General features: G+C 44.4%; 1 pseudogene; it reads left to right on the top strand.

The window, feature by feature from the left end:
* Positions 1-1229: 1229 nt before the first annotated feature.
* Positions 1230-24026, top strand: LOC106597045 (von Willebrand factor A domain-containing protein 5A-like; annotated as a pseudogene).
* The last annotated feature ends 1289 nt before the right edge of the window (positions 24027-25315 follow it).

The raw sequence follows: 25315 nt of genomic DNA, 5'->3' as shown, positions 1-25315 counted from the left end.
AAAAACGGTGGGACGGCCTCTACGATGAAAAACAGCCTCTCCACACCCTCTCCCACCTAGCAGATCCTTCCTTATGAGGGGTGGGGGTCAGTTGCTAACCAACGATAGACTCAGCATTGCACTTCAGGGTCTGACCCCCAGAGGAAGCAGAGCTAGACTCTATAACTTAAACCCGTATGTTTCCACAGGAGAAGGGAATTGGGACTGTGACTGAGAAATGTGTGAGCTTCAGAAGGGGATGTCAGAGAAAAAAGGGGAAATGATTTACTATTGTTTATTTGCATGCATCAATATAAATATGAAAATGAGAGACATGGGAGTAGATGAGGTTAGAGAATTAGAGAGTTTGGGTGAATGACTCAACAGACGATTAATAATGATTCAGAAAAATGGAACCGGAGGAGATGGCTGCTGTTTTACGGGCGCCCAACCAATTGTGCTACTGTGTGCTGACAAGGCAGCAGCTACTCTTCCTGGGGTCCAGCAAAATTAAGACAGTTTATACAATTTTAAAAACATTACAATACATTCACAGACCGTGTGCCCTCAGGCCCCTACTCCACCACTACCACATATATACAGTACAAAATCCATGCGTACATGTGTGTGTATAGTGCGTATGCTATCGTGTGTGTGTATGTGTGTGTGTGTGTGTGTGTGTGTGTGTGTGTGTGTGTGTGTGTGTGTGTGTGTGTGTGTGTGTGTGTGTGTGTGTGTGTGTGTGTGTGTGTGTGTGTGTGTGTGTGTGTGTGTGTATGCATGTGTCTGTGCCTATGTTTGTCATGCTTCTGTCATGCTTCTACCCTCAAGCCATAAGACTCCTGAACAGCTAATCAAATGGCTACCCATTGTCCCCCTCTTTTTAGGCTGCTGCTGCTACTATCTTTTTATTATCTACACATAGTCAATTTAACTCTAGCCTCGCTACTGTTATTTTACTGTTGCTTTTTAATTATTTGTTATTTGTTATTTTTCACTTATCTATTTTTATCTTAACACTTATTTTTTGTCTTAAAACTGCATTGTTGGTTAAGGGCTTGCAAGTAAGCATTTCACTGTCAGGTCTACAGTACACCTGTTGTATTTGGCGCATGTATCAAATAAAATGTTATTTGGTATGATTTAAGCAACAGTGAGCGTGAATTAATTGGAATCTGAGTTAGGCTTTGAGGTGACTCACGGATGAAAGAGAGAGAGAGAGAGAGAGAGAGAGAGAGAGAGAGAGAGAGAGAGAGAGAGAGAGAGAGAGAGAGAGAGAGAGAGAGAGAGAGAGAGAGAATATTGTGAAACTCATAACCATGCACAGTCCACCCTAGCTGCACCATATCCAGTGTGCCTTTATAAACCAGGAAGAAGTAGTGCACTCTGATGCATATTCATTATAAACTAAAGTAAAAACTTGTTATTGTTTTTTATCACCTGGACCAGTAAAGCAGTTTTTGAAAACCATCACAGATTTTAAGGTATGTTACACACATGTCTTGTTTGGGATGATTACTTTGTTAACGCATTCAGGTTTTCTACATTTTGAATTACATTTACTATGTTTATTATTGTTGGCCCAAAATTGTTATAAATAGACTTAGAACCATCCAATTCGATAGGATCCACATATCACAACATTCTATTTTATGGCTGTTTGCTTTAGCTAGCTAGAATAGATGCACAACAAGCAACATGTGACAACTTCTCAGGGTCTGTTCAAGAGTGCGCAACGTTACAAAACGTTCAGAATGTATCATGTTTATTGAACAGACATTAATCACAGGCTCTATAATTCTTTCTGGTAACGCTTCAATTTAAGGGGTCCTAGTATTATAGTTAACTGTAACAACTCATAGTTACAGTGTAATAACAACATGTAACTGGTAGTAATTGCGGTCTGTAATTACAGAGGTGTAACAATGAATGCTTGTTACCATGCTTGTTACAAATGGGCAGGTTTCCACTAAATTCACCAACTTCTTCTCAGCTGCATACAGTAACAACTGTCACAAAGATGATCTCTCATGGATGCGCTGGGTGTCTGAGAGATTATAGCCTATGGTCAATAGGCTCTAATTATTTAGCCTTGAATGTGAACTGTTCAAACTATATCTCCACTCAGTGTTGTTGCTAGCACTTGCCCCCAGAATAAAGTGTTCTATCTGGGTTAACTTGGTTGAATAGGTAAAAACAGATCAGTAGATCAACCTCACTGACTGGGATCTAATATGGGTGGCATCCCAGATGTGGAAAAATACATTATTTCAAAGCATAGTACATGTCATGTTTCCCTGAGTAGATTATAATGAACTTACTAGATGTTACACAGGATTTAGCCCATTCAAAATAAGTGTATGTTGAGGCGTACTTACTTAATTAAGTGATAATGCCCTCGAAGCCGATGTAGGAAGGATATATTGGCACGGCTGTGCCAGATATGAAGTCGAGGGCCGGCAAACCGTGCCAATATATCCTCCAAACACCGGCTTTGAGGGCATTGTCACTTTTATACAATGGGTTACCAACATATTCAAATAATGATTTACATATTTTAATTACAAATATTATTTTGATGAATTTATTCATACTTCCGCAAGATATAGTCCGATATGTTACGAATTAGTAATTAGCGCAATATGTTACGAATTTTAAAAATCTATGATATGTTGAGAATTTTGATTTGTTGTGGCTAACGTCAGCTGGGTGGCTAGGTGGCTAACACTAGCTAGGCTAGGGGTTAGGGGTTAAGGTTAGGGTTAGGAGTTAGGTTAAATGGTTAAGGTTAGGGTTAGGGTTATGTGGAAGGGTTAGCTAACATACTAAGCAATCGCAAAGTAGCTCAAAAGTAGTAAGTAGTTGAAAAGTTGCTAATTAGCTAAAATACTAAAGTTGTCTGTGATGAGATTCGAACATGCAACTTTTGGATTGCTTGATGTTCTTTTTATACGCCTTCCCATCCACTCCGACCAACAACACTACTTTAATTTTTACCTAAAGTAACCTATCTTATGCAACCATACCAAACATAACTTATACTAATTTGAGTGTCCCGGATTTACATGTAGTATGTTACGTCTTGTCTATGAGACCACTCTGGTTGTTTATTTAGCATATGACGAATACATTTGATTTGATTTGTATGAGTAAATACAGCACTGTATGTTCCCTCTCCTAAGAAGACCAATGTTGTATTATTGCCAGGTTTTATCAATATTGATACAGTACAAATCAATATTCCAACAGGGCCTGTTTCCCAGTAAGAGGACAATAATATGACACCTGACTTCCCCATTCAGGTGCCAAAATGGTGAACTGCTGTGGATTGGTAACTGTCAAGAATAAACCAGGTACTGTTTGAAAGCAGAAATTGTTGTTTACTTCCCATGTCTATGTGGATTTTCCTTCTCCCAGTCATGAGCTCTCATTGGTATCTTGTTTATCCTCTCTCCATCCATCGCTCTCTCTCTCAGTGCCTCTGAAGAGTATTGCTGTGGAGGTGAGTGTCCAGGGGCATGTGGCCACTGTGAGCTCCACTCTGCAGTATGAGAACCAGGAGGAGAGCCCTCTGGAGGCCATCTTTGTTTTCCCTCTGCCAGGAGAGGCTGCTGTCTGCAGGTTCAGCGCCAAGATAGGACAGTCTGAGGTGGTGGCTGAGGTTCAGGAGAAACAGAAGGTGAGGGGAAATGACAAGTCAACAACGAGACAAATGCAACAACGCAGATCTACAAAAGTATAATTTATAGTTGGATTCAGGTTAATTTCATGTTTATAACAATCAATAACATGTTAGTACAAATGTTACTAGTGTAGTTACATCATTACTACACAGGTTTAAGAACAACTTGGTGTAAAGTCTTACTGGGCAGCTATACCCAATTGGTTAACCAAGCAGTCTATGACTTGCGGAGCTTCAAGAATCAGTATTATCCTTTTGACCGCTCTCATATCACTATTGCCTCAGGCTGATGATGCGTCCTTGTGATCCTCTGTCCCCCTCTCAGGCGCGGGAGCAGTATGATGATTCGTTGAGCTTGGGCCAGCAGGCCTTCCTATTGGAGGAGAGTGATGAGAGCCCGGATGTGTTCAAGCTGAGTGTAGGTAGTCTGCCTCCAGGGGAGAAGGCCTCTGTCAGCCTGGACTATGTGACAGAGCTGGCTGTACAGGCTGACGATGGCCTGAGGCTCTGCCTTCCCGCCGTGCTCAACCCCCGCTATCAACCCCAGGGTAAGAACATGGGCCCCTGTATGGAGAGACACAAACCAGTAATACATCAGAGTGCAGTGTAAAACCTTGTGGGCAGCAGTGTGACTAGGAACCAGCAGCTGGTCCCAGAGGGTGGTGGTCTTCAGTCCTGCTCTTGGAGACCCACCGGGGGTGGTGCAGGCTTTAGTTCCAGTCCAGCTTATACACATATCTGATTGAATTAATCAAGGTCTTGTGAGTTGTTGAGTTGAAAGGTGCTGGGCTGGAACAAAAACATGCTAAGTGCTGGGCTGGAATAAAAACATGCTAATTTGTGGGTCTCTCTCTTCTCTCTATCCTTCTTTCTTCTCTCTCTGTCTCTCCCTCCTCCTCCCTCCCTGACCCCAACTTTCTCTAAGGGTCAGACATTGTTAGTGGTGGCAGTGCCCTGGTGTCCTCGGTGCCCGCTGGTTCTGTGCCCTACAGTCTGTCCCTCAGTGCCCGAGTGTCGTCCCCTCATCCCATCTCTAGAGTAGAGTCCAACTGTCCCCTGGACCCGCTCAACTACCTCAACACAGAGAAAACTCAAGCCACGGTACTGTGTGTGTGTGTGTGTGTGTGTGTGTGTGTGTGTGTGTGTGTGTGTGTGTGTGTGTGTGTGTGTGTGTGTGTGTGTGTGTGTGTGTGTGTGTGTGTGTGTGTGTGTGTTTTTATACGGTATATCTGTGTGTATGCACCATGAACCATCAGAATCCTTCATAGTTGTTACATTCCCTCTCTGACTGCTCTGTCTTCATGTGAATGTTGTTCTAACTGCAGGTCAGTCTGGCTGCAGGTCATCAGTTTGACCGGGACGTTGAGCTGTTGTTGTATTACCAAGACACCCATCAGCCTACTGCTATAGTAGAGGCAGCACAGACTTCTGCCAAGCCAGGTGAGGGGGGGTGGGTGTACTCTGTTGTAGATGTGTGGATATGACATCAATGAGTAGGCTACTACCTTAATTCATCTTTACATAGAGGAACATGGTGAGACAGTAGATACAGTAGATGTAGTGTAGAGATGGAGAAAGGCTGTTCTCTCTCTCTCTCTCTCTCTCTCTCTCTCTCTCTCTCTCTCTCTCTCTCTCTCTCTCTCTCTCTCTCTCTCTCTCTCTCTCTCTCTCTCTCTCTCTCTCTCTCTCTCTCTCTCTCTTTCTCTCTCTCTCTCTCGCTCTCTCTCTGTCTTTCTCTCTCTCTCGCTCTCATTCTCTCTCTCTCTCTTTCTCTCTCAAATCAATTAAAAGTGCTTCATTGGCATGGGAAACATATGTTTACATTGCCAAAGCAAGTGAAATAGATAATAAACAAAAGTGAAACAAGCAATAAACAATTAACAGTAAAAATTACACTCTCAGAAGTTCTAAAGGAATAGAGACATTTCAAATGACATATTATGTCTATATACAGTGTTGTAACAATGTGCAAATACTTAAAGTACAAAAGGGAAAATAAATATGGGTTGTATTTACAATGGTGTTTGTTCTTCACTGGTTGCCCTTTTCTTGTGGCAACAGGTCATAAATCTTGCTGCTGTGATTGCAAACGGTGGTATTTCACCCAATAGATATGGGAGTTTATTAAAATTGGATTTGTTTTGACATTTTTTGTGTGTCTGTGTAATCTGAGGGAAATATGTGTCTCTAATATGGCTATACATTTGGCAGGAGGTTAGGAAGGTCAGCTCAGTTTCCACATCATTTTGTGGGAAGTGTGCACATGGCCTGTCTTCTCTTGATACCCAGGTATGCTTTCGGCAGCCTCTCTCAATAGCAAAACTATGCTCACTGAGTCTGTACATAGTCAAAGCTTTCCTTAACTTTGGGCCAGTCACAGTGGTCAGGTATTCTGCCACTGTGTACTCTCTGTTTAGGGCCAATTTGCATTCCAGCTTGTTCTCTCTCTCTCTCTCTCTCTCTCTCTCTCTCTCTCTCTCTCTCTCTCTCGCTCTCTCCCAGGCTCTCTGATGGGCGACCCAATGGTTATGCTGAGCATGTACCCAGAGTTCCCCAAGGATGTGATGTCATTGATGACCTCACACGGGGAGTTCCTGTTTGTTGTGGATTGCTCTGGCAGCATGTCATGCCCCATGCACAATGGGTCTGGGGCTCAGGACCGCATTGGCAGTGCCAGGGTACACACACACACACACACACACACACACACACACACACACACACACACACACACACACACACACACACACACACACACACACACACACACACACACACACACACACACACACATCTCAATCTGCACAGGATTCACCAAGAGATGGTTTAGAGTGAAATCCAGTACACAGTGGTTACGCTGTAGTCTTCTGGTCTTTAAGATTGTCCTATATGGTTTATTGAAGAGTAAAGGCACTTGTTGAATTTCTCTCTTGCAGGATACTCTGCTGCTCTTGCTGAAAAGCCTGCCAATGGGCTGCTACTTCAACATCATCGGTTTTGGGTCCAGATATGAGTCCTTCTTTCCGTGAGTGTTCTCTCCTTCCAACCCTCGTCTCAGTCAATTCAAGTCAGTGTCTGAGAGCTTCCGTTTTTTACAAACACATTTAGCTGTGTCATTCTAGGGTTTTATCATGTATGTTGCACCAGGTAGTCACAATCCAAAGATAATCAGTGACAGTGTTTGACAGTTACTGTTTGTCTTGGGTCTGTAATATGTTGTGGTGATGACCCTTTGTCCTTCTGTGTGTGTGTCTATCTGGACATCAGTAAGAGTGTGGAGTACAGCCAGAAGACTATGGATGAGGCTCTGCAGAAGGTGAAGGCAATGAGGGCTGACCAGGGAGGTACAGAGATCCTCCAGCCTTTAAAACATATCTACAGCCAGCCCTGCCTCCCTGACCAGCCCAGACAGGTAACCTACACACCTTACATAAACAAACACCCCATAGATAAATGTGTCTGCACTTTCTGTAACGATGGTTCCATTGAGAAGCTCATGCATTACTTTACTGTGGGTTATACAGTGACAGTAGGGATGATCTTTACTGTGGGTTATACAGTGACAGTAGGGATGATCTTTACTGTGGGTTATACAGTGACAGTAGGGATGATCTTTACTGTGGGTTATACAGTGACAGTAGGGATGATCTTTACTGTGGGTTATACAGTGACAGTAGGGATGATCTTTACTGTGGGTTATACAGTGACAGTAGAGATGATCTTTACTGTGGGTTATACAGTGACATTAGGGATGATCTTTACTGTGGGTTATACAGTGACAGTAGGGATGATCTTTACTGTGGGTAATACAGTGACCATAGCGATGATCTTTACTGTGGGTTATACAGTGACAGTAGGGATGATCTTTACTGTGGGTTATACAGTGACAGTAGGGATGATCTTAACTGTGGGTTATACAGTGACAGTAGGGATGATCTTTACTGTGGGTTATGCAGTGACATTAGGGATGATCTTTACTGTGGGTTATACAGTGACAGTAGGGATGATCTTTACTGTGGGTTATACAGTGACATTAGGGATGATCTTTACTGTGGGTTATACAGTGACATTAGGGATGATCTTTACTGTGGGTTATACAGTGACAGTAGGGATGATCTTTACTGTGGGTTATACAGTGACAGTAGGGATGATCTTTACTGTGGGTTATACAGTGACATTAGGGATGATCTTTACTGTGGGTAATACAGTGACAGTAGGGATGATCTTTACTGTGGGTTATACAGTGACAGTAGGGATGATCTTTACTGTGGGTTATACAGTGACATTAGGGATGATCTTTACTGTGGGTTATACAGTGACATTAGGGATGATCTTTACTGTGGGTTATACAGTGACAGTAGGGATGAACTTTACTGTGGGTTATACAGTGACAGTAGGGATTACGTTTTTCATCAGCTGTTCAACCAAAATTATAATTTTATGTCCTTTTATCTACTCTACTTTGTTTTGTTAATGCATCATGTGTATAGATGACGTAATGTGTCATAACTTTTACCAAGAATGTAGTTGATTTAATGTATTATAGATGATGCCAAAGGAACCACTGTACCATGTTTGACTAGACTTGTTTTTTAGGGTCTAAAAAATATCTGAGTGGTCAACAATTAATGCTATTAATGTTAATGTTCATATTTGTATCATTGTGGTGCGAGTGACACTTTAATATTTGTATCATTGTGGAGCGAGTGACACTTTAATATTTGTATCATTGTGGAGCGAGTGACACTTTAATATTTGTATCATTGTGGAGCGAGTGATCCTTTAATATTTGTATCATTGTGGAGCGAGTGACACTTTAATATTTGTATCATTGTGGAGCGAGTGATACTTTAATATTTGTATCATTGTGGAGCGAGTGACACTTTAATATTTGTATCATTGTGGAGCGAGCGACACTTTAATATTTGTATCATTGTGGAGCGAGTGACACTTTAATATTTGTATCATTGTGGAGCGAGTGACACTTTAATATTTTTATCTAACCTCTAATCTCCTATCTGAAATTACTTATACATACCACACACAATGTAATTCATACAGTTTCCTCCTGAAACACCTGAAACTATATGAACCTGGGTCTCCCACGGGAGCAACCAATGTCTTAGACCATGAGGAAATTCCCTCTTGGGCTGAGGGCAGACACAGTTTTTTTAAGTCCGCGGGCGAGGCTACCTCATCACATGACCATGACTGACTCATGTCCGCTACACATGACTACACTCACATGTACTGTCTGTTCACTACAATGTCATGTTTAGTTACAGAAATACACCCAACCAATGGCACGTTAAGTTACAGAGTTACAACCAACCAATGGCATGTTTAGTTACAGAGTTACACCCAACCAATGACATGTTTAGTTACAGAGTTACACCCAACCAATGGAATTTTTAGTTAGAGTTACACCCAACCAATGGCATGTTTAGTTACAGAGTTACACCCAACCAATGGAATTTTTAGTTAGAGTTACACCCAACCAATGGCATGTTTAGTTACAGAGTTATACCCAACCAATGGCATGTTTAGTTACAGAGTTACACCCAACCAATGGCACGTTTAGTTACAGAGTTACACCCAACAAATTGCATGTTAGGTTACAGAGTTACACCCAGCCAATGGCATGTTTAGTTACAGAGTTACCTCCAACCAATGGCATGTTTAGTTAGAGTTAAACCCAACCAATGGCATGTTTAGTTACAGAGTTACACCCAACCAATGGCATGTTTAGTTACAGAGTTACACCCAACCAATGGCATGTTTAGTTACAGAGTTACATCCAACCAATGGCATGTTTAGTTACAGAGTTACACCCAACCAATGGCACGTTTAGTTACAGAGTTACACCAAACCAATGGCATGTTTAGTTACAGAGTTACACCCAACCAATGGCATGTTTAGTTACAGAGTTACACCCAACCAATGGCATGTTTAGTTACAGAGTTACACCCAACCAATGTTTCATTTAGTTACAGAGTTACACCCAATCAATGGCATGTTTAGTTACAGAGTTACACCCAACCAGAGGCATGTTTAGTTAGAGTTACACCCAACCAATGGCATGTTTAGTTAGAGTTACACCCAACCAATGGCATGTTTAGTTACAGAGTTACACCCAACCAATGGCATGTTTAGTTACACCCAACCAATGGCATGTTTAGTTACACCCATCCAATGGCATGTTTAGTTAGAGTTACACCCAACCAATGGCATGTTTAGTTACAGAGTTACACCCAACCAATGGCATGTTTAGTTACAGAGTTACACCCTACCAATGGCATGTTTAGTTACAGAGTTACACCCTACCAATGGCATGTTTAGTTCCAGAGTTACACCCAACCAAACAGTATCTTTTGACTGTGTGGTATTTATAGTTCTTACTGGTACATCAAATAGACTTGTGTTTTTCGTTGCTGAGGAAACATTCTCTGTATACTTCAAGGCTGCATGTACATTATTTCACATTAACACATGATGAACTGTCGTCCTCAGCTCTTCTTGTTCACTGACGGTGAGGTGAGGAACACCAAGGAAGTCCTGGATCTGGTGAAGGCAAATGCCGGTTCTCACAGGTGGGACCACAATCATTGTTTCTCCTATCATAACCTAGTTTTGGCAGGGCTTCCATAGATAACTTTATTACCTCCCACCTGAAAGGTAAAAGACAGTTCGAAAATGACTGCGAGGGTAGGTGGGGTGGTCCAAAATAGGGGAGTTTTGTTTTGCTTTGGGGAGGGTAGTGTGGTTTTTATTGGACACAGGGGAGGGTAGTGGTGTTTTTATTGGACACAGGGGAGGGTAGTGGTGTTTTTATTGGACACAGGGGAGGGTAGTGTGGTTTTTATTGGACATAGGGGAGGGTAGTGGTGTTTTTATTGGACACAGGGGAGGGTAGTGGTGTTTTTATTGGACACAGGGGAGGGTAGTGGTGTTTTTATTGGACACAGGGGAGGGTAGTGGTGTTTTTATTGGACACAGGGGAGGGTAGTGTGGTTTTTATTGGACACAGGGGAGGGTAGTGGTATTTTTATTGGACACAGGGGAGGGTAGTGGTGTTTTTATTGGACACAGGGGAGGGTAGTGTGGTTTTTATTGGACACAGGGGAGGGTAGTGGTGTTTTTATTGGACACAGGGGAGGGTAGTGGTGTTTTTATTGGACACAGGGGAGGGTAGTGGTGTTTTTATTGGACACAGGGGAGGGTAGTGGTGTTTTTATTGGACACAGGGGAGGGTAGTGGTGTTTTTATTGGACACAGGGGAGGGTAGTGTGGTTTTTATTGGACACAGGGGAGGGTAGTGTGGTTTTTATTGGACACAGGGGAGGGTAGTGGTGTTTTTATTGGACATAGGGGAGGGTAGTGGTGTTTTTATTGGACACAGGGGAGGGTAGTGGTGTTTTTATTGGACACAGGGGAGGGTAGTGTTGTTTTTATTGGACACAGGGGAGGGTAGTGGTGTTTTTATTGGACACAGGGGAGGGTAGTGGTGTTTTTATTGGACACAGGGGAGGGTAGTGGTGTTTTTATTGGACACAGGGGAGGGTAGTGTGGTTTTTATTGGACACAGGGGAGGGTAGTGGTGTTTTTATTGGACACAGGGGAGGGTAGTGGTGTTTTTATTGGACACAGGGGAGGGTAGTGGTGTTTTTATTGGACACAGGGGAGGGTAGTGGTGTTTTTATTGGACACAGGGGAGGGTAGTGGTGTTTTTATTGGACACAGGGGAGGGTAGTGGTGTTTTTATTGGACACAGGGGAGGGTAGTGTGGTTTTTATTGGACACAGGTGAGGGTAGTGGTGTTTTTATTGGACACAGGGGAGGGTAGTGGTGTTTTTATTGGACACAGGGGAGGGTAGTGTGGTTTTTATTGGACACAGGGGAGGGTAGTGGTGTTTTTATTGGACACAGGGGAGGGTAGTGTGGTTTTTATTGGACACAGGGGAGGGTAGTGGTGTTTTTATTGGACACAGGGGAGGGTAGTGGTGTTTTTATTGGCACAGGGGAGGGTAGTGGTGTTTTTATTGGACACAGGGGAGGGTAGTGGTGTTTTTATTGGACACAGGGGAGGGTAGTGGTGTTTTTATTGGACACAGGGGAGGGTAGTGGTGTTTTTATTGGACACAGGGGAGGGTAGTGGTGTTTTTATTGGACACAGGGGAGGGTAGTGGTGTTTTTATTAGACACAGGGGAGGGTAGTGGTGTTTTTATTGGACACAGGGGAGGGTAGTGTGGTTTTTATTGGCACAGGGGAGGGTAGTGTGTTTTTTATTGGACACAGGGAGGGTAGTGGTGTTTTTATTGGACACAGGGGAGGGTAGTGTGGTTTTTATTGGACACAGGGGAGGGTAGTGTGTTTTTTATTGGACACAGGGGAGGGTAGTGGTGTTTTTATTGGACACAGGGGAGGGTAGTGTGGTTTTTATTGGACACAGGGGAGGGTAGTGTGTTTTTTATTGGACACAGGGGAGGGTAGTGGTGTTTTTATTGGACACAGGGGAGGGTAGTGGTGTTTTTATTGGACACAGGGGAGGGTAGTGGTGTTTTTATTGGACACAGGGGAGGGTAGTGGTGTTTTTATTGGACGCAGGGGAGGGTAGTGTGGTGCGGAGTAGACCTGACAGTAGGTTAGGGTTCTTTCACCCCTGTGAGAAAACAAAAGCTTCTGTATTGATGATTCTTCCTGTACAGTTATGTTTTAAGTCAGTCAGCCCACAAGCACAAGAAAACGGTACCAGTGATTTGTTTGATAGGCTTATTTTGGTATTTGACAACAACAACAATTATACTGTTTCCCTGGTGTGTCCCTGCCAGGTGCTTCTCCTTTGGGATCGGGGAGGGGGCCAGCTCTGCTCTCATCTCTGGGGTGGCCAAGCAGGGTGGAGGGCACGCACAGTTTATCACAGGACAGGACAGGATGCAGCCCAAAGTAAGAGAGTTTATGAGTGAGTGTGTGAGTGTGTGTGTGCATACGTAAAGAGAGGGCTGTATTGGTTAGACATGTTTTATTACCTCCCTTCTTCTCTCTCCCTTTTCCCCCTCCATCGCTCCCTTCACTCTCCTCCCTTTTTTTACCTCCCCCGCCCCTCCCTCACTCCCTTCACTCTCCTCCCTCAGGTGATGCAGTCCCTCCGGTTTGCCCTGCAGCCGGCTGTGGTGGACATCTCAGTCAAGTGGAATGTCCCAAAGGGAGTGTCTGTCACCCCTCTGTCTCCACCAATCAGAATGCTCTTCCAGGGTCAAAGGGCACTGCTGTATGCCCAGATCACTGGGGAGGTGGGGGCTCTGCCTTCTCCTGTTATGAGTGTTAATATTGTTTAACATACAGTATGTCAATGTTCAAAGGGCACTGGTAAGGTCATAACTATTTGTTTGGTCACAGTCAACATGTTTCACTCAAGCCCATATTTCCTTGTTTTCTCTCTATATCGTTCTGTCTCTCTTTCTTTCTCTATCTCCTTCTCTCAGAGCTCAGGGGACACAGAGGGCTCAGTGACAGTGAAGTACAGCCTGGCTGAGCAGCCTGTTGAGAACCAGCTGAGCTTCAGTCTCAAGCCTGCAGAGGACACTGGGTAAAAACAACACTGTTTATACTGTTTACAGTGTGCAGGCCTTGGTCAGACTCATTAAGGGAATGTGCCACCACTTTCAGACAAGACTGCCATGACGCTCCATTAACAGAAACAGTGCCAGCACTGCTAATGCATTTCAGCTATGTAGTATGATTTGATACATTTAGTAGATACCCCCATCCCATCTTCAATCCTCCTCTCTTAATCTCTCTATCCCTCCTCTCCCACACTCCACCATCTTAATCTCTATCCCTCCTCTCCCCCACTCCACCATCTTAATCTCTATCCCTCCACTCCCTCACTCCACCATCTTAATTTCTATCCCTCCTCTCTACCATCTTAATCTCTATCCCTCCACTCCCTCACTCCAACATCTTAATCTCTATCCTTCCTCTCCACCATCTTAATCTCTATCCCTCCTCTCCCTCACCCCACCATGTATACCTCTCTATCCCTCCTCTCGCTCACTCCAACATCTTAATATCTCTATCCTTCCTCTCCCCCACTCCACCATCTTAATCTTTATCCCTCCACTCCCCCACTCCACCATCTTAATCTCTATCCCTCCTCTCCCTCACTCCAACATCTTAATCTCTATCCCTCCACTCCCCCACTCCACCATCTTAATCACTCTATCCCTCCACTCCCCCACTCCAACATCTTAATCTCTCTATCCCTCCTGTCCCTCACTCCACCATCTTAATCTCTATCCCTCCACTCCCCCACTCCACCATCTTAATCTCTCTATCCCTCCTCTCCCCCACTCCACCATCTTAATATCTCTATCCCTCCTCTCTCCCACTCCACCATCTTAATCTTTATCCCTCCACTCCCCCACTCCACCATCTTAATCTCTCTATCCCTCCTCTCTCCCACTCCACCATCTTAATCTTTATCCCTCCACTCCCCCACTCCACCATCTTAATCTCTATCCCTCCTCTCCCTCACTCCACCATCTTAATCTCTCTATCCCTCCACTCCCCCACTCCACCATCTTAATCTCTCTATCCCTCCACTCCCCCACTCCAACATCTTAATCTCTCTATCCCTCCTCTCCCTCACCCCACCACCTATACCTCTCTATCCCTCCTCTCCCTCACCCCACCATGTATACCTCTCTATCCCTCCTCTCCCTCACTCCACCATCTTAATATCTCTATCCCTCCACTCCCCCACTCCACCATCTTAATCTCTCTATCCCTCCACTCCCCCACTCCAACATCTTAATCTCTCTATCCCTCCTCTCCCTCACCCCACCATCTATACCTCTCTATCCCCCCTCTCCCTCACCCCACCATCTATACCTCTCTATCCCTCCTCTCCCTCACTCCAACATCTTAATCTCTCTATCCATTTTACATTTACATTTAAGTCATTTAGCAGACGCTCTTATCCAGAGCGACTTACAAATTGGTGCATTCACCTTATGATATCCAGTGGAACAACCACTTTACAATAGTGCATCTAAATCTTTTTTTGGGGGGGGTTAGAAGGATTACTTTATCCTATCCCAGGTATTCCTTAAAGAGGTGGGGTTTCAGGTGTCTCCAGAAGGTGGTGATTGACTCCGCTGTCCTGGCGTTGTGAGGGAGCTTGTTCCACCATAGGGGTGCCAGAGCGGCGAACAGTTTTGACTGGGCTGAGCGGGAACTGTGCTTCCTCAGAGGTAGGGGGGCCAGCAGGCCAGAGGTGGATGAGCGCAGTGCCCTCGTTTGGGTGTAGGGACTGATCAGAGCCTGAAGGTACGGAGGTGCCGTTCCCCTCACGGCTCCGTAGGCAAGCACCATGGTCTTGTAGCGGATGCGAGCTTCAACTGGAAGCCAGTGGAGAGAGCGGAGGAGCGGGGTGACGTGAGAGAACTTGGGAAGGTTGAACACCAGACGGGGTGCGGACTCCTGGATGAGTTGTAGGGGTTTAATGGCACAGGCAGGGAGCCCAGCCAACAGCGAGTTGCAGTAATCCAGACGGGAGATGACAAGTGCCTGGATTAGGACCCGCGCCGCTTCCTGTGTGAGGCAGGGTCGTACTCTGCGAATGTTGTAGAGCATGAACCTACAGGATCGGGTCACCGCCTTGATGTTAGTGGAGAACGACAGGGTGTTGTCCAGGGTCACGCCAAGGTTCTTAGCACTCTGGGAGGAGGACACAATGGAGTTGTCAACCGTGATGGCGAGATCATGGAACGGGCAGTCCTTCCCCGGGAGGAAAAGCAGCTCCGTCTTGCTGAGGTTCAGCTTGAGGTGGTGATCCGTCATCCACACTGATATGTCTGCCAGACATGCAGAGATGCGATTCGCCACCTGGTTATCAGAAGGGGGAAAGGAGAAGATTAATTGAGTGTCGTCTGCATAGCAATGATAGGAGAGACCATGTGAGGATATGACAGAGCCAAGTGACTTGGTGTATAGCGAGAATAGGAGAGGGCCTAGAACAGAGCCCTGGGGGACACCAGTGGTGAGAGCACGTGGTGCGGAGACAGATTCTCGCCACGCCACCTGGTAGGAGCGACCTGTCAGGTAGGACGCAATCCAAGCGTGGGCCGCGCCGGAGATGCCCAACTCGGAGAGGGTGGAGAGGAGGATCTGGTGGTTCACAGTATCAAAGGCAGCAGATAGGTCTAGAAGGATGAGAGCAGAGGAGAGAGAGTTAGCTTTAGCAGTGCGGAGAGCCTCCGTGACACAGAGAAGAGCAATCTCAGTTGAATGACCAGTCTTGAAACCTGACTGATTTGGATCAAGAAGGTCATTCTGAGAGAGATAGCAAGAGAGCTGGCCAAGGACGGCACGTTCAAGAGTTTTGGAGAGAAAAGAAAGAAGGGATACTGGTCTGTAGTTGTTGACATCGGAGGGATCGAGTGTAGGTTTTTTCAGAAGGGGTGCAACTCTCGCTCTCTTGAAGACGGAAGGGACGTAGCCAGCGGTCAAGGATGAGTTGATGAGCGAGGTGAGGTAAGGGAGAAGGTCTCCGGAAATGGTCTGGAGAAGAGAGGAGGGGATAGGGTCAAGCGGGCAGGTTGTTGGGCGGCCGGCCGTCACAAGACGCGAGATTTCATCTGGAGAGAGGGGGGAGAAAGAGGTCAAAGCACAGGGTAGGGCAGTGTGAGCAGGACCAGCGGTGTCGTTTGACTTAACCTCTTACATCTAGATGTTCTGCTAGCGGAACACCTGCTCCAATATCCAATGATAGGCGTGGCGCGAATTACAAATTCCTCTAAAATCCTAAAACTTCCATTTTTCAAACATATGACTATTTTACAGCATTTTAAAGACAAGACTCTCGTTAATCTAACCACACTGTCCGATTTCAAAAAGACTTTACAGCGAAAGCAAAACATTAGATTATGTCAGCTGAGTACCCAGCCAGAAATAATCAGACACCCATTTTTCAAGTTAGCATATAATGTCACAAAAAACAAAACCACAGCTAAAATGCAGCACTAACCTTTGATGATCTTCATCAGATGACAACCCTAGGACATTATGTTATACAATGCATGCATGTTTTGTTCAATCAAGTTCATATTTATATCAAAAACCAGCTTTTTACATTAGCATGTGACGTTCAGAACTAGCATACCCCCCGCAAACATCCGGTGAATTTACTAAATTACTCACGATAAACGTTCACAAAAAACATAACAATTATTTTAAGAATTATAGATACAGAACTCCTCTATGCACTCAATATGTCCGATTTTAAAATAGCTTTTCGGTGAAAGCACATTTTGCAATATTCTCAGTAGATAGCCCAGCCATCACGGCTAGCCATTTAGACACCGACCAAGTTTAGCCCTGATCAAACTCCGATTTACTATTACAAAAGTTTCATTACCTTTGTTGTCTTCGTCAGAATGCACTCCCAGGACTGCTACTTCAATAACAAATGTTGGTTTGGTCCAAAATAATCCATCGTTATATCCGAATAGCGGCGTTTTGTTCGTGCGTTCCAGACACTAACCATAAATGGTAAATCAGGGTCGCGAGCATGGCGCAATTCGTGACAAAAGATTTCTAAATATTCCATTACCGTACTTCGAAACATGTCAACCGCTGTTTAAAATCCATTTTTATGCCATTTTTCTCGTAAAAAAGCGAGAATTATCCGACCGGGAATCTCCGTTTAGCTAAACAGAGGAAAGTAAACAAAGCTTTCGGTCGACGCGGGCACGAGCCTGAGTCTCACAGTACTGTAACCAGCCACTACCCAAACGCGCTACTTTGTTTCAACCAGAGCCTGCAAAGTCACGATTCAGCATTTTGCCACCTTCTGAGAGTCCATGTGAGCCGTAGAAAGTGTCACATAAGAGCAGAGATCCCCTGTAATTGATAGAGATAATCAACAAGGCCAAGAAATGGTCAGACAGGGTACTTCCTGTACAGAATCTTCTCAGGTTTTGGCCTGCCAAATGAGTTCTGTTATACTCACAGACACCATTCAAACAGTTTTAGAAACTTTGGAGTGTTTTCTATCCAAAGCTAATAATTATATGCATATTCTAGTTTCTGGGCAGGAGTACTAATCAGATTAAATCGGGTACGTTTTTTATCCGTCCGTGAAAATACTGCCCCCTAGCCATAACAGATTAACAAACGAGGATCGGATGTCGTCGTTCTTCCTTTCAAAATGGGTTGAGGAGGCCAAATCAGGAGATAGGTTGGAGAAGGTTTGAGCAGAGGGAAGAGATGATAGGATGGAAGAGAAGAGAGTAGCGGGAGAGAGAGAGCGAAGGTTGCGACGGCGCAATATCATCCGAGTAGGGGCAGAGTGAGAAGTGTTGGAGGAGAGCGAGAGGGAAAAGGATACAAGGTAGTGGTCGGAGACTTGGAGGGGAGTTGCAATGAGATTAGTGGAAGAACAGCATCTAGTAAAGATGAGGTCAAGCGTATTGCCTGCCTTGTGAGTAGGGGGGAAAGGTGAGAGGGTGAGGTCAAAAGAGGAGAGGAGTGGAAAGAAGGAGGCAGAGAGGAATGAGTCAAAGGTAGACATAGTGAGGTTAAAGTCACCCAGAACTGTGAGAGGTGAGCCATCCTCAGGAAAGGAACTTATCAAGGCGTCAAGCTCATTGATGAACTCTCCAAGGGAACCTGGAGGGCGATAAATGATAAGGATGTTAACCTCTATGGGACCGGCGGGACGAATTCGTCCCACCTACGTAACATCCACTGCCAGCCTGTGGCGCGATTTTCAAAATCTTCAAAATCCTATTACTTCAATTTCTCAAACATATGACTATTTTACAGCCATTTAAAGATAAGACTCTCGTTAATCTAACCACACTGTCCGATTTCAAAAAGGCTTTACAACGAAAGCAAAACATTAGATTATGTCAGCAGAGTACCAAGCCAGAAATAATCAGACACCCATTTTTCAAGCCAGCATATAATGTCACCAAAACCCAGAAGACAGCTAAATGCAGCACTCACCTTTGATGATCTTCATCAGATGACAACCCTAGGACATTATGTTATACAATACATGCATGTTTTGTTCAATCAAGTTCATATTTATATCAAAAACCAGCTTTTTACATTAGCATGTGACGTTCAGAACTAGCATACCCCCCGCAAACTTACGGGGAATTCGCTAACATTTTACTAAATTACTCACGATAAACGTTCACAAAAGCATAACAATTATTTTAAGAATTATAGATACAGACCTCCTCTATGCACTCGATATGTCCGATTTTAAAATAGCTTTTGGTGAAAGCACATTTTGCAATATTCTAAGTACATAGCCCAGGCATCACGGGCTCGCTATTTAGACACCCGGCAAGTTTAGCACTCACCATAATCATATTTACTATTATAAAAATGTCATTACCTTTTGTTGTCTTCGTCAGAATGCACACCCAGGACGTCTACTTCAATAACAAATGTTGGTTTGGTCCAAAATAATCCATCGTTATATCCGAATAGCGGCGTTTTGTTCGTATGCGTTCCAGACACTATCCGAAATAGTAAAGAAGTGTCGCGCTTGGCGCAATTCCTGACAATAAAATTCAAAGTATTCCATTGCCGTACGTCGAAGCATGTTAACCGCTGTTTAAAATCAATTTTACGTCATTTTTCTCGTAGAAAATCGATAATATTCCGACAGGGAATCTCCTTTTCGGCAAACAGAGGAAAAAATCCCAAAGGCGGGGGCGGTCGGGGTCACGCGCATAAGCTAGTGTCTCTTGATGGGCCACTTGAGAAAGGCGATAATGTGTTTCAGCCTGGGGCTGGAATGACGACATTCTCTTTTTCCCGGGCTATGAGAGCCTATGGAAGACGTGGGAAGTGTCACGTTAGAGCAGAGATCCTTAGTAAATGATAGAGATGGCAAAGAAGTTCCAGAAATGGTCAGACAGGCCACTTCCTGTAAAGGAATCTCTCAGGTTTTGACCTGCCATTTGAGTTCTGTTATACTCACAGACACCATTCAAACAGTTTTAGAAAATTTAGGGTGTTTTCTATCCATATGTAATAAGTATATGCATATTCTAGTTACTGAGTAGGAGTGGTAACCAGATTAAATCGGGTATGTTTTTTATCCAGCCGTGTCAATGCTGCCCCCTAGCCCTAACAGGTTAAGCTTGAAAGGGCTGGTAACTGTGACAGCATGGAATTCAAAGGAGGCGATAGACAGATGGGTCAGGTGAGAAAGAGAGAATGTCCACTTGGGAGAGATGAGGATTCCAGTGCCACCACCCCGCTGGCCAGATGCTCTCGGGGTATGCGAGAACACGTGGGCAGACGAGGAGAGAGCAGTAGGAGTAGCAGTGTTTTCTGTGGTAATCCATGTTTCCGTCAGCGCCAAGAAGTCGAGGGACTGGAGGGTAGCATAGGCTGAGATGAACTCTGCCTTGTTGGCCGCAGACCGGCAGTTCCAGAGGCTGCCGGAGACCTGGAACTCCACGTGGGTCATGCGCGCTGGGACCACCAGGTTAGAGTGGCAGCGGCCACGCGGTGTGAAGCGTTTGTATGGCCTGTGCAGAGGGGAGAGAACAGGGATAGACAGACACATAGTTGACAAGCTACAGAAGAGGCTACGCTAATGCAAAGGAGATTGGAATGACAAGTGGACTACACGTCTCGAATGTTCAGAAAGTTAAGCTTACGTTGCAAAAATCTTATTGACTAAAAAGATACAGTACTGCTGGCTGGTGAAGTAGGCTAGCTAGCAGTGGCTGCGTTGTTGACTTTGTTTGAAAGTGTAGCTGGCTAGGTAACCTCGATAGTTTCAGTACTACACAATTATCATGATACAAAGACAACTATGTAGCTAGCTAACATAACACTAATCAAGACGTTCCTTTGTAATGTATTTAGTTTCTACAATGCTGCTCGTCGGTAATAGTTGGCTAGGTTTGGACGATGGCATCGCGGGGGACGAAAATAGCTGGCTAGCTAACCTCGATAATTACTCTAAACTACACAATTATCAAACTATGACAAAGACAACTATGTAGCTAGCTAACACTACACTAGTCAAATCGTTCCGTTGTAATGTATTAGTTTCTACAGTGCTGCTATTCGGTAAAGGTTGGCTAGCTAGCAGTGGGTTTGATGATGACTAGGTGTGTTGACTAAGTCTGGAGTCTGGAGAACGGCGTCGCGTCGCGGCTGGCTAGCTAACCTCGATAATTACTCTAAACTACACAATTATCTTAGATACAAAGACAGCAAAGACAACTATGTAGCTAGCTAACACTACACTACACTAATCCCTCCTCTCCCCCACTCCACCATCTTAATCTCTCTTTCCCTCCACTCTCCCACTCCACCATCTTAATCTCTCTGTCCCTCCTCTCCAGACTGACCGTCCACAGGCTGGGGGCTCGAACCCTGATCCGCTGCATGGAGATGGAAGAGAGACAGGGGGTGGAGAGAAGAAGGGAGTGAAAGAGAAGGTGGTTGAGCTCAGTGTCCAATCAGGAGTGAGCAGTGCCTTTACTGCCTTCATCGCTGTCCACAAAGTAGATGGAAAGGCTGTGCAAGGACCGATGCTACGCAGACAAGTCCCCACGCCAAGTGAGTGAGTGAGTGAGTGAGTGTATGTGACAGAGAGGCTGTGCAAAGAAATGATTTAATGCAGATTTAATGTATAGAGTGTGGAATGTGTGATAGGTGCGAGCTTATTCATAAATGTGTGCTGTGTGTTCCTTTATGTTTGTAACCCAGTGACCTGTGTGTTGTTGCTTTCTTCTTTCTCAGTGTTGTGTCAGAGCTCCATGACCATGCTGGTTAGCACGGCTATGCCCTGGTCTATGCTCTGTTCTAAGCCCAAGATGATGGGTATGCACAGGAGGATGGACAGGGGTCGAAAGGGAGCTTTACTGGCAAAAGGTCTGTGGTACTTTACAGCACAAGGACTTTACCACTGTTTTTAGGGTTAGGGTTCAAGTTTGGGTGACCCAGTTAGCCACTGGTGCTGTAATGGAACAGTTAAGGTATTAGGTATATAACCGTTTCTATCATTTGTAACCGTTCTGACCATTTGAAGTTCCATCAGACTCTCGTGATGATGTATCAGACTCCGACATACAATATGGAGGTAATTATAAAGGTTAATATCTGTGTTAACCTCATTTCAAATACCTGTTGTTCACATGAGAATTGTAACACAGTTGGATACTTCTCAAAGCGTATCTATTTATTGTGATTGTATTACTCAAGCCCAGTACAAGGACTTTACCACTGTTTTTAGGGTTAGAGTTTGGGTGACCCAGTTAGCCACTGGTGCTGTAATGGAACAGTTAAGGTATTAGGTATATAACCGTTTCTATCATTTGTAACCATTCTGACCATTTGAAGTTCCATCAGACTCTGGTGATGATGTATCAGACTCCGACATACAATATGGAGGTAATTATAAAGGTTAATATCTGTGTTAACCTCATTTCAAATACCTGTTGTTCACATGAGAATTGTAACACAGTTGGATACTTCTCAAAGGGTATCCATTTATTGTGATTGTATTACTCAAGCCCAGTACAAGGACTTTACCACTGTTTTTAGGGTTAGGGTTGGGGTGACCCAGTTAGCCACTGGTGCTATAATTGAACAGTTAAGGTACTAGATATGTGACTGTTTGATCAGTTGTAACCGTTCTGACCATTTGTTGACCCATCAGGCTTTGACTGTCCAGCCCCAGCCTCTAATCCTGCAATGGACCCTCTCCTCCAGCTGATCTCCCTCCAGAAGGCCTCTGGTTCCTGGGTCCTGGAGGCAGCGTTGGCTGAGGTGCTGGGGAAGACTGAGGAGGAGTTGGCCAAGCCAAAGCCTGCACCGGTAGGTCCACAGAAATAAACTGAGACTCAGCAATATGAGCGTGCTGCAAGACTCTGCACTCACACAGAGTATCTGCACGTATGCTCTGTAGAAAGACCATCAGCTCTGGACAAAGGCATGATGACCATTGAACTGAATCTCACCATGATTCCCATGTCTCAGTATTCTTATCTTCTGCCTCTTTCCTCTCTTTCTCACCATGTCTCTCTCTCTCTTTCTCTTCATGTCTCTCTTTCTCTTTCCTTTACGCTCTCTGTCTGTCTGTCTGTCTGTCTGTCTGTCTGTCTGTCTGTCTGTCTGTCTGTCTGTCTGTCTGTCTGTCTGTCTGTCTGTCTGTCTGTCTGTCTGTCTGTCTGTCTGTCTGTCTGTCTGTCTGTCTGTCTGTCTGTCTGTCTGTCTGTCTGTCTGTCTCACTCACTCACTCACTCACTCACTCACTCACTCACTCACTCACTCACTCACTCACTCACTCACTCACTCACTCACTCACTCACTCACTCACTCACTCACTCACTCACTCACTCACTCACTCAGGTGGACCAGGAAGTGTGGGCCACGGTTCTAGCCCTGGTATGGCTCTATGGGTTCAAGATGGAGGCTCAGGAGGAGTGGCAGTTTCTGGCCATGAAGGCAGTATCATGGATCCAGGCTCAGAAAGGTAGCTATAACTCACTCTCATAGTCCTGGCATCTAAACTCTTGGCCTTCATCTAACCTGATTGGAAATAAACTGTTTAGGTGAATGCAATTTCCTGGTAGGGATCCACTGTATTACTTAAATGACAAATATATGTATTTTGAGTAGAATCATTCACAATACAATGTTGGTGGTATTTTGTCTTCTAACAAGTGTTTGAAGATACATTTTGCCTACCTTTGTCCCCATAATGCCACAGTATAATGATCCCTGTCCTGGTGATGTGTGTTTCAGTGGCCAGTGTGTCCGAGTGTGTCCAGGCTGGAAACACCCTTCTGGGTTGCCAGGTGCAGAAAGAAACCCTGGGACTCTGAGACGTTCACCCTGCTTGTCCTCTCTCTGTCCCCCACACTCCTGCTACTCTACCTGGGGTCAGATATACACGCAACCCCACCTGCTCCTGGTCCCCTCCTCAAAACAACATGGTGGAACTAGTTACTGTACCGGTCTGAACAAGCCTAATTATCAACCTCTTACCTATATTAGCCTACTGTCATTTAATGTAGGGGCACTTATGTATCTCAATGTATTGGTTGTTATTAACATATCAACATGAATCTATGTATTACATATACAGCTATACTTGTTAGACTTTGCTTTGGTTATCATTTCCATATAGGCTACTGGAAACAATGTGTTAACAGTACTTGTCATCACTAACCAAAATGCTTGGTAAAATAGAAAGCTAGATGAGTGCCTTTCCTAGTGCCTTTACAGTGTGATCATGTAACACTGTCTATATTCATGTATTTGCTCATATTTTACCACTGTACTTTAAAATCATATGATAAAATCAATTATAATCTACATGTTGATTGGTAATTTTATCTATTTTATTAATGACTCCACTCTCTTCCTTCTTCATGGAACTAAATTATAATCTACATGTTGATTGGTAATTTTATCTATTTTATTAATGATCCCAGTCTCTGTTCTTTCTGCATGGAACTCAATTATATTCTACATCTATTTTATTAATGATCCCAGTCTCTTCTTTCTGCATGGAACTCAATTATATTCTACATCTATTTTATTAATGATCCCAGACTCTCTTCCTTCTTCATGGAACTAAATTATAATCTACATGTTGATTGGTAATTTTATCTATTTTATTAATGATCCCAGTCTCTGTTCTTTCTGCATGGAACCTAGATCAGGAGTGGCCAACCCCTCCTGGAGAGCCACTGGGTGTGCAGGCTTTTGTTCCAGCCCTGCTCTAACACACCTGGATAATTAGTCCTACACCTCATCCTCTCATCAGGACCTTGATAAGCTGAATAAAGGGTTTAATCTGGGCTGGAACAGAAACCTGCACCTCCAATAGCTCTCCAGTAGTGTTGCGTAACTCCTGATGAAGATGAGTAGGGAGGCTAGAAGACCACGTTGAATATAGGTCAGTGTGTTATGATACTGGAAGGCAGAATTATTCACAGAAACATACTATGTTTACTACCCAGTTCCTTTACTATATCCTGAGAAGCTCACCAACCATTCCTACTTGTTGCTTGGTAACACTGGACCTTTAACCCCATCTACAGGCACAAGACAGGAAAACATCTCTGTACTACAGTGGCTATGTCGTTCCAGCCATTCCCTCGCTGCATGTCTCTCTAGTAACTTAGCCCAGTCAGTTAATCATATGATCTTGTTCAAGCAGCCAGGCGCCAGTGGACAGACTGGATATCCTCAGACCACCCGTCTATGTGTCCGTCTGGGTCATTCTCCCGTTCCCAAATCACCCAATATTTAATTGATCACACACAGCATCTTCTTGTGTAGTTTATTTACTGTTACTTCAGGACCTTAATTGGCTCTGTGTTGTAGACTCTAAATATAGCCTGCTGACAGTCTTTCCTGCAGTGGTTAAGTCAGTCTGCACCTGCCACCCAGGCAACAGCCCCTGTCAACCCACACACACACACACACACACACACACACACACACACACACACACACACACACACACACACACAGGATGGTTATGTTTTCAGGAACACACACTCTGGATGTGGTGTTATTAAGCCCCCTGAACCCCCCTGGAGATGCTGGGAAACTTCCCCGATATTGATATCGTTCACAATGTCAGATAACCAATA

This window comes from Salmo salar, chromosome ssa09, assembly GCF_905237065.1.
Source record: "Salmo salar chromosome ssa09, Ssal_v3.1, whole genome shotgun sequence".
NCBI classification, from domain to species: domain Eukaryota; kingdom Metazoa; phylum Chordata; class Actinopteri; order Salmoniformes; family Salmonidae; genus Salmo; species Salmo salar.
This window is presented reverse-complemented; position numbering and strand designations above follow the sequence as displayed.